Below are 9,403 nucleotides of genomic sequence, written 5' to 3' on the forward strand. Positions count from 1 at the left end.
CTTGCTGGGTTGCATCCGCCGCAAACACGTCGAATCCGATAGCCCGACCCCCACGTAAGCAGCTTATCTTGAGGCCAGGGGAGGGCAGGAGGTATCATATTCTTGAGGAAAAAACCCTAAGTTTAATCTCTAATAATTTTTTTTTTTTTTTAATTTTTTTTTTTTGCTGTTTCGTAGCCCTGTATCGCAAAATTCGGTTCCTAGCATGCCACTTCACCATGATATTCTTGACGTGGCTAAGTGTCCCCTCCTTCCTGCTTTTCTTTTTCTTTAACCTTGGGAGCTTCCTTCACCAAATCCACCCCACAGTCTGGCTGTACCCTGTGTGTCAGCTTTGCATTTGCTATCTTCAGTAAACGGGGGAAAGCGGTCTGGAAAGGCCACTGACTTCTGCTCTGGCATCATTCCCAAGAGGAATGCGTTTGGCCTAGGAAGGAGGCTGGCAAAAAGGGTGTCTTGATGAGCAATCTGCAGAAATAAGTTATTTCAGGTATTTCAGCCAAACGACCCTGCGGATTTATGGATCGGGGCTAGCCTTGCTTCGCTTAAGGAAAGACAGTGTCACCCCGGTAATCTCCCTCCATTCTTTGTGATAAAGGATGGGCATCTGCGCGAAAACAGATCCACCGCGTCCCCGGAGCAGGTTACGACCATGAGAGAGAAATCCTGGCTCCACTGAAATTAATGGAGAGGCTGAAGTGGGACTCTCTGCTCCTGGCAAGGGTAAGTCAGACGCTTAAGAAAGGCTGATCTTCTTCTTGAGCAGCCCTTGGGAAGGAGAGGAGGGAAGCTCCGAGCTCAGGCAGTGGCTTTGCCAGGCACAGCTGGGGTGCTTCAGGCAAACGGGTCTGCTTCTGCTGTTAATTTGCACAGCAGGTAAGAGACATCCCCGGCTTTACGTCTGGCTTTGCTGGGCAAGCTGGTGGGCCTCTCTCCCACCTAGAAGCCCCACATGGAGGTCTCAGCTGCGCCTGGGGCAGGGGACCCGTGGAAGCGGTGGATGGTCAGTGCTGCAGGAGCAGCTGTACAGGCTCCAGGCATTTTCCCTCCCCATCCAGTGAGCTCAGGTGGATGTTTAAACAGCTTCATCTGACCCTACCTTTTTTTTTTTTTTTAATTTTTTAAAATTTTTAAATTTTTTTTTTCCCGGAGCAAATCAAAGCGCGCTCACCTGCATTGCTGCCTTGGCACGGCGGCAGAGGCAACGCTTCCAGTCGTGGGGCCGCCACAAAGAGCAAACGGGGCCGTGGTGCCTAACCATGAGGTGTGTTGGCAGAGCGAACCCTGCGCCTTCCAGGGCAGCGTCATGCCTGCAAAAGGAAAGGGACCTTTTGGACTGGAAACATTCAAGGTCGGTTTAGACGGGGCTCTGAGCCACCCGAGCCACCCGATCGAGTCGAAGATGTCCCTGCTCACTGAGGGGGGGTTGCACTAGATGGCCTCTAAAGGTCCCTTCCAACCCAAAGCATTCTGTGATTCTACGAGTGTAAGTTCTGCTGAGACTCAGGGAGCAGGCCTTGTGTGTAAATACAATATTTAACTGCTTTCACATACAGCAAGCAGCATGTGGCTAGGAATTCCTTTGATGCCTTTAGATGCTAATGTAGTGATAAAATAATCTGGTTTTTTCCTTGTTTTTCTTTTATTTTTCTTGCAGCATGCAAGCTCTTCAGAAAAAAATGGTCATTAAGCATTTAAAAGCCTGGACGTGACTAAAATAAAAATATTAGTAGCAGTAAATGAGTGCAAAGAGCTTCAATACATTGTCAGTCTTGGACTAAAAATTTAAAAATTTCCTCTTTGGGTTGCAGGAAGGTTAGCTGGTTTTGTGTGCACATTCGGGCATCTAAATGATGGGGATGCCAATGTGGGGAGGCCATCCAGCCACCTAGCTGGTGCTGCCCTGCATGGTGCAGGGTTGGTGGGAGGCAGCTCCGGGGCTGAGGAGCAAACAGCTGGTGCCCTGCAGCCCCCTGCAACCCCCTGCCACCCTGAGGCTGTATATTTATTTTGCAGACACAGAGAGGGTGATACAGGAGCCAAATGTGTTTTCAAGGGTCTTGGTTTTTTGTGTTTCTGGTTTTTTCCCTCTCGATGTGGCTGCGAAAATCGTCACGAAGGATGGAGGCGATGTGGGTGACAGCAAAGCGATGGGAACGGAGACTTGGTAGGACTGACTTGGTTTTGGTGAGGAGGATTAGAAGCGTGGTGCGTGGTAGGGAGTGCTCTGCAGGTACGAGGTGGTGAGCAAAACATCCTTTCACAAATGAATGGGATGGGGCAGGTAGAGATGGAGCCCAGTCCTTGATGGGAATCTTTGCATCCGCAGAAAAGGGATTCGCTCTTAGATATCAGCAGAAAAAATGAGTCCTGGGCTGTAACTTTATAAAGTAACCTTCGATGCAATAAATAAAGCTTTTCCATGCCGGATTTAGTTAAACCAATGCAACATCTATGTTTGGATGAAGCCTAATCCTACACTGTTATGAAATCTTCCCTAATAATAATATTTTCGTTCACCTCAAGGAGGTCCTGAGCTCGTGCCTGTTGACTTCACGGAGCTGCACATTAAAGCTGCCTGTAACAGCAGGGCAGGCTTTTATTTGGATTTGCCAGCTGAAATGAGTCGAATTATTCCGTGGTCTTGGGTTTAATGGCAAGCACTTTCTGTTATTATTTACGGAATATTGAACATGTGCCCTTAATAAGTGGGAACTTTAAAAAAAGTAACAGGAAGACAGAGCCCAATCTGCCAAAATGTCTCTGCGCTGCTATTCTCAGAGGTGTTTTGAAATCTTCACCTCGGTTGCCTTTGCGGAGCCGTGTGCCAGCCCGGGAGCACGTGGGGCTTCTCCTGGCTCTGCGGGGATGCTCGGACCTCAAGCCAAGTGTGACAGCGCACAGGGAAAGTCATTACCACGGGGCTGCTGTCCCGTTCTCGAAGGAGGAGGCAGCCACCAAGAATTCAGCTTTAAAAGGAGCCAAATATTAAGCTTGAAACACATCAGCAGTGCGAAGGGTGATTTACGCTCGTTAAAAAATGGCTTTCTCCTTCTTGGCCCTTACCCCCTTTGCTGCTTCTCAGATAGCTTTGGGCTGGTTTGCTTTACCCGCAAAAACCACTCCAAGCAAGAGCAGTGTGTGGTTTCCTTTGGGTTGATGAGTTGAGCTGGTCCAGAGGAGTACGGAGAGGAGCTGCAGGCTCAGAAATGTCCCATTTTAGCCTCATTGGACCCACAAATCGATTTGGTGTTTGTGGGGCTGCAGCTGCGTTGGTCCCATGCTGCAGTGATCAAACTATGCCAGCACTGGGGTCTTCTGCTGAATCGTTGTCCCACCAGTGCCTTCAGAGGACCAGCTCTGTGCCCTCCCCTCACTAATCGTGCCCCAGCCATAGCTGCTTTCTCTGATCTAGGAGTAAAAGCCCTAACTCTGGGGGCTGCTTGGGAGGTGGATATTGGCCAAGGTTGTGAAGCCCCCCAAAGCAGTCAGGTTACTCCAAGAACTCGGTGTTGCTGAGTGAGGAGGAGAAGGCGCAGCAGCTTTTACTTTATTTTTTGGGGGTGGGAGAGGAGGAATTTGTTTTTAGGGTTTTGTTTGTTTCTCTGTTATAAAGACATAAATATTACAGGCACATGGTAGAAGAGAGTGTTACTGGTGTCCTTCCATGACTCCGTAAAGTAAACAAGTTCATGTTTCCTCACCGATGCAAAACACAAGTCCTGTTGACCTGAAACCCCCTGATTTTGCCACTCTCAGTGCTATACCAGGTTCAGTCTATGGCTCTTTTAAAATTACATGCCTAAGAACAGGGAGGTAGCAGCCAAGGTTCCGGAGATAGCTTGAACTGATTCACCAGGTGGATGATACTGCAGGGGACAGTCTGGGCTTGATCCTGCCCTCTTCCTTCCACCGGCGCTGGTGCTGAGCTGTCTTTGGCTCACTAAACCAGGAGAGAACCATTGCCCCATGGCACTGCAACCGTCTGCTTGAAACTAGCTGGAGAATTTATAGAAAAATAGAAAAGTTTGGGTTTTTTTTCTTTTTCCTTCCTCTGCTGGGTAGCATTGACTTTGGTAAGCAATCGCTGCACCTGGAAATTTCTCCTGTGTAGGGATGTAATGAGACTATGTTGGGATGTTCACCTTGTGTTTAGGAGAGGATTTTGGTGTCAGCGAGCGGAGCGCACGCTGCCTGCGGTGCCTGGTGGATGGAGCAGTGGAGGCGAATGCCCCCGGTTGCATTCTTTCCCATAATAAAGTCACGGCTGGAGCTTACTATAGCGGCTCATGAGGTTTAACAGGTCCCTTACTGCACTTAACTCACATGTCTGGGTTGTAATGAACATGCTGAAGTGGAAAAACAGCCCTTTCCTTAAAACAAAAAACACAGGCACAGAAAACACCCTTTGTTTTTCAAAATGAGCCATTGCACTTGGGACTCTTTAACGGTCAAAATTTAACAGGTGTAACTCCTTATTCTTCTCTCTTTCCCCTCCGTATTTCTTAACCAATTAGCAATGAGTCTCTTAACTTTTTTTCATGTGGCTATTAATCATTCCAGGGGCTCTCCGTAGCAGGGCAGGCTGTGCTTGCTGCTGGTTTCCTTCAGCTCATGTTGATTTGTTCTTGCTGCCCCTGGAGAGGAGCTGTGGGCTCAAGAGTGCTGCTCTCCGTGTTGAGGCTGATGCCTTATTTGCTTGGAGCAGGACACGTGCTCATCACATTGCGTTTCTTTGTGAGGGTGACTGAACCCGTGTTGTGTACAACAGTTATTCCTCATCAAGGGATGGGGAGGATGAATGTGTTTTTCAAGGGATGGAAAGGATAAATGTGTTTTTCAAGTGCTAGCCCATGACTTGCGAAATCTGGATCTTCTTCAGGGCTTTGCTGACAACCTATTGCATGACCTTCAGTGAGTTATTTAGGGCAAGACCTAAACTGTTGGTGTTAGGGAATACTCGCGGGCAGTCTGCAAGGAAGACCCTTCGATTTGAGGGGTAAGCAGAAGGCTGCTGAGAGCCTGGAGTGCAGTGAGCTGGAGATGGACGTGGGATCTTCATAGCAGGCAGAGTGCTTAGCCTTAACAACCTGGCGCATTTTAAGGGTAGAGTCCAAGGAGCTGGAAAGTTGAGTTTTCAGTCATGTCTCCAGGGAGCACTGGGAAGCACTGAGACAGTATCTTCTTACATCCAGGGGTGGAAGGTGTTGAGGATCCTCCATACCGTGAAGGAAGATGCTTAAAATGAATGTTAATCACCTGTCATTGGTTTATCAGTTGTCCCAACCCTTATAACCTGACTAGAAAAGCCCATATGTTTATGTAAAAACACGATGTGTGCAAGATGCTGGTCACTGAGCTCTTCCATAGCCCTTTGGTCCTGCTGCCATCCAGCTGGGCTTGAGGGCAGATGATGGGAGTGATTTGGAGCAGTGTGGTGTATGCGAAGTGGGGGGAAAAATAAAAGGAAGAAAACAGGAAAAAAGACATTTTTCCTCATTGGGCAGTGAGGACCATTTGGGCTCATCTCCCCGAAGAAGTGAGCAAAGTACATGTTGACACATCCACGGTGGAGCTGGGACAAAAAGCCCTGCTGCTGCTTTGGGCACAGCACGATGAGGGGCTGGATCTACGGGGCAAGTCTCATTTCTCTGGTGGCAGAGATTTATCTCTGTTTGCATGCTCATATTTCACAGGTAATTGGTTTATAGAGAAAACCGTTAGCTCAAGGACTTCAGGCAGGTGTTCTTGCAGCAGGGCAGTAGGTTTTACAGGCATTTTGAGTGTCATATAGTCATCAAAGTGGCTGAGGTTCGCTGTGTAGTTGGTGGGATGGGAATTATTTTGGGGGATTTGAGTCCTTTTCCAAAACGTTTTCATCAGCTCAGAGGTTTGGGTCAGACCTTCTCCAGCTTTGGTTCATTTAATGGGTGGGGGGGAGGTTGGGGAATATTTCATTTCCTAACTCTCCCCATCCCTAGAAGCAAGGGCATGGCAATTCAGATTTCTTTTTCCATGAATGAGGAGACTTGAGCTGCAGCTCCATCCGTGAGCCTGCCTGCAGACTGCTGGCTGCCTCGTACTGACCCACGTGCTCGGTTTTGTAGTTAACCACCTAAATGTGTCGCAAAGACCCTGGATTTTCATGGGTTTTGGTGTCGCCCAGTCCTGTTGGTGGCATCACGACCCAGGTTAGCTTGGATTGCGGTAAGGCTGCATCTTCACTGTGGAGAAGGCAGTTTTTGTTGTTTTCCCTGGAGAGGAAGAAGTTTTGATTCAACGCGGGTTTTGTACTCGAGGTGATCTAAACATGATCAAAGTCAGTGGAATTTTATTTAAAATAAACACTTGATTCTCCTAAGTCAACCCTTGAAAGAGAGCATCTGGGGAAAAAATGATGGGGTTTTGTACATTTAATTATTCACTTGATTTTATTTTTTATATCTGATGACGTTTCCGCTGTTTGAGGATAGATAGGACTTTATTGACAGAATTAGTGAAACAAATGATTATCACACCTTTTATTTAACCCTGTACTATTTGATCTATGTGCTTGCACTTCCATTACTCCTTTGCTTGGTTACATTACACAATGATATCACCTTCCTGTGCTGCTGCAGCTAAAACAAAGTGAAAAAACGCCACCCCTTTTGGCTCTCAGCTGCTCTCTGCTGTTTTTATTACAGATGAACTAGAAAGCAATGTTGGGCAAAGAGTTATTTGAGTTTCCTTTCAGTGCTTGCTAGGCATTATTTCCGGGCCTGGCAGTTGCCTGTGTTTGTGCGACAGTTTTCATATCTTAAAATAACAAAAAAAAAAAATCCCAGCAACCCTATTCCCAGCACAATTACTAAGATCAGATTAAAAAAAAAAAAACAAACAACAAAAACCCAAACCAAAAAAACCCCAGATTATGATGGTTTTATATACATCAAATACTAGAATCTTTATGACTAATTCCCTGGGTATTTTGAGCCACTTTGCTGGGATGTGTTTATTTTCTTTGAACGCAGAGGTGGGAAGCGTGGCTCTGCCTGGTGGGCGGTCAAAGAGGGTTGTTGTACTCAAGAGCCATGTGCTTCTGAGATGTTGGGGCATAGGATCCCACTGATGGATTGGGCCAGACCTTGGTGCAGACTCCTGATGATGGTGTGATGCTCCTGATGATTGGATGGAGATCCTCCTCTGAAATCAGGAAGGCAGGTGGTCCTGCTGACCTGCTGCCTTACAACCCTTTCCATCCTTCTCTTCCCTGGTGGAGAAAATGCCTCATTAGGTTTAGAAGGGGTGGAAAAAAAGGAGGGGAGGAAAACTCTCTCCTTTCCTCTGACAAAAAAGAGAAAAAGAGGGTTTTAGAAGGATCTCTTGGATAGGTGAGAACCTTTTTTCAGTTGCTGGCTTGTTGTCCTCCTCCTCTCACATCACCTGGCACCTGTGAGGCATCTGGAGGTGGTTGCCCCATGGTGTGCCTATGGTCAGTGTGACAGTCATTTAAATAAACCACGCAACTGAAAAAAAAAAAGAAAGAAAAAAGGAAAAAACCCTGAAAACTTCCTACTGTGCAAAAATAAATCAAAAGATACGAGTTTGCATGGGAATAAACCTCATCCAACATGGTAAGAGCTGCCGTGTAATGGCCTGTCCCTTTCCTCTCTCTGTAGGTCCCAGTCCCAAGCTTCCCACCCATGCGGAGTAACGTTTGGAGGAGCCCAGAAGCGTGGTCCTTTTGGTAGCTTCCAAGGATTTTTGGGATCATAGGATGTATGGACCCTCAAAACCCTCTGGAGAACGTTGGCTGCAGATAAAAGCATCTGGAAGTTCCTACTGTCTTTTTACCCTGTTTTATCCTGGGTCACCTTGTATCATTTGGGAAGGAAGCCTCTCTGTCCTGAGGATTACAGCAAACCGGTCACTTACTGGAATACCTCCCCTTGTGTTTTCTCAAGATGGAGCCATTGCTTTACCCAGCAGAAGGATATTTTTTCTTCTCCCAGAGCTTTTCCAGTGCAGGAGTGCTCATGTCCAGCAGGTATGTAGATGTTTTTCTCATTCCCAAGCCAGTTTGCCTTCCTGATCTTTATGAGTTCAATCATTTTGTTTCCTTACTGGCTTCTGCTAAGGTAAGACCTTCCAAAGTCCTCGGCGCCATGCTCTGATGGTGGCTTTTCCTCATTAGGACACAGACCCAATTTGAGATGTAGGTTTGTGTGGAGCGGTGGGGTTAGCTTCTCTTGAAGGTTTTGATGGCCAACCTGAGCCTTGCATCTGAGGAGGAGGATGGAGGTGCTTATATCTACTGCTCCTTATTCCTCCTCCTGGATCGCCCCGGACTCTTGGGCAATCCTGCTGTATTTGTAACCCACAGCCATGTGTGGATCAGCTTATCAGGCTTTGTTGTCTGGTTTCAAGTGAGAGACATTAGTGTTTAATCCATTTTTCCTCTTCTTAATTCAACAGTATTTCTGCTAAGGAACATCATTTTGAGGATGATTTATCCCATAGAAAAGGAGTTGGCTTCAAGTTTTAAAATTAAAACTATGTCTATTCAGTACAGACATGGATAATTCAATAGCTGTAGTGATAACAACCAAATTTGTGTTTTTATAGTAATTTACAATGAGTTAGATATTGCTGTGAAGATGACAAGCTTTTTTTCCATTTTCTCTAATCCCAGAACCGGATCATTGTGTTGCTCTCTGTGGCTATCAGTTTGCTGTGAAAATCATCCTTTCTGCGCTGGTTTGGGTTGAATCTGCTCATTTGTGCTGGCGAACAGAGTGCTCCTTCCACAGGGTACAGAAAAAGTTAGCTCTTTGAATCTTATTTATTTTTGCTATACAAAGAGGAGGTGCTGAAGGGAAAGGTGCTGAAAATGCTTTGCTATACATTTATTCTGCATTTCCATCAGCATTTGTGAGGCAATAAAAGTTTCATCTTCTTGCTTTGTAAGCACGATTTTGCATCAGATTAAAGGAAGGAAATGGGGGGGGGTAGAGAGTGTGCGGGGGGAAACAAAATCGGTCGCCTCGCTCTTCAATTTGACTGCAACCCGTAGGCCAAAGGGAGATGGTAGACAAAGATTGAGGATAAAAAGGTGCTTTCAAGCACTTGCTCTGCCTGTAAGAGAGGTTAGAATTAACCACGGGGATTTGGACACGGTAGGTGAAAAGCAACATCGTTGCCTGGTTGGTGGGGATGGTCAGTGGTCAACCCCCATGCGACCCGGTCATGTGCCAGGACAGGACCTTCTCCAGAAGGACTTGCCTGGAGGCTCAGCCCAGCAGCATCTGCAAGATCCCACGCCTCAGGGAGGATGGAGACGGCCGGCATTGCCTTCATGGGCATGTGCTCTGCTGCAGAGGCATCCCCTGGGACCAGGGGGCGTTCAGCGTTTGACTTCCCC

This window comes from Egretta garzetta, unplaced genomic scaffold (assembly GCF_000687185.1).
Source record: "Egretta garzetta isolate BGI_Z169 unplaced genomic scaffold, ASM68718v1 scaffold50, whole genome shotgun sequence".
Taxonomy (NCBI): domain Eukaryota; kingdom Metazoa; phylum Chordata; class Aves; order Pelecaniformes; family Ardeidae; genus Egretta; species Egretta garzetta.